Genomic DNA, 1,350 nt, shown 5'->3' with positions numbered 1-1,350 from the left:
ATAGACCAGATGCTAGAAAGACTAGCAGGTCATGAATACTACTGCTTCCTGGATGGATATTTAGGTTATAATCAAATTGCAGTAGATCCAAAAGATCAAGAGAAAACAGCATTCACATGTCCATCTGGAGTATTTGCATACAGAAGGATGTCATTTGGCCTGTGTAATGCACCTGCAACCTTTCAGAGGTGTATGCTCTTAATTTTCTCTGATATGGTGGAAAAATTCCTGGAAGTCTTCATGGATGACTTTTCAGTATTTGGAGACTCATTCAGCTCCTGCCTTAGCCACTTAGCACTTGTTCTGAAAAGATGCCAAGAGACCAACCTAGTTTTAAACTGGGAAAAATGTCACTTTATGGTGACTGAAGGGATTGTCCTTAGCAACAAGTTCTCGAACAGAGGAATAGAGGTGGATCAAGCTAAGGTAGAGGTAATTGAAAAATTACCACCACCTGCCAATGTTAAGGCAATCAGAAGCTTTCTGGGGCATGCAGGATTCTATAGGAGGTTTATAAAGGATTTTTCAAAAATTGCCAAACCTCTGAGCAACCTGCTAGCTACTGACACGCCATTTATCTTTGATAAAGAGTGTCTGCAGGCATTTGAGACTCTGAAAGCTAAATTGGTTACAGCACCAATCATATCTGCACCAGACTGGACATTACCATTTGAATTGATGTGTGATGCCAGTGACCATGCCATTGGTGCAGTGTTGGGACAAAGGCATTCAGATCCTATTTAGTAGGATCAAAAGTGATTGTGTATACTGATCATGCTGCTCTTAAATATCTACTCACAAAGCAGGATTCAAAGCCCAGACTTATAAGATGGGTGTTGCTTCTGCAAGAGTTTGATATAGAAATAAGAGACAGAAAAGGGACAGAGAATCAAGTAGCAGATCACCTGTCCCGATTAGAACCAGTAAAAGGGGCGTCCCTCCCTCTCACTGAGATCTCTGAAACCTTTCCGGATGAGCAACTCTTTGCCATCCAGGAAGTGTCGTGGTTTGCAGACATTGCAAACTACAAGGCAGTGAGATTCATACCCAAAAAGTACAGTAGACAGCAATCAAAGAAGCTGATCACAGATGCAAAGTATTATCTTTGGGATGAGCCGTATCTCTTTAAGAGATGTGCAGACGGAGTAATCCGTAGATGTGTGCCTAAAGAAGAAGCGCAGAAGATCCTTTGGCATTGCCATGGATCATAGTATGGAGGACATTTTGGAAGTGAGCGAACAGCCACAAGAGTCCTCCAAAGTGGCTTCTACTGGCCTACTCTCTATAAAGATTCCCGAGCGTTTGTGCTTAATTGTGACAATTGCCAAAGATCTGGCAATCTACCTCACA

The sequence above is a fragment of the Arachis duranensis genome, chromosome 2, assembly GCF_000817695.3.
Source record: "Arachis duranensis cultivar V14167 chromosome 2, aradu.V14167.gnm2.J7QH, whole genome shotgun sequence".
In the NCBI taxonomy this organism is placed as follows: Eukaryota; Viridiplantae; Streptophyta; class Magnoliopsida; order Fabales; family Fabaceae; genus Arachis; species Arachis duranensis.
The sequence above is the reverse complement of the archived record's forward strand: the minus strand, read 5'-3'. Positions refer to the sequence as shown.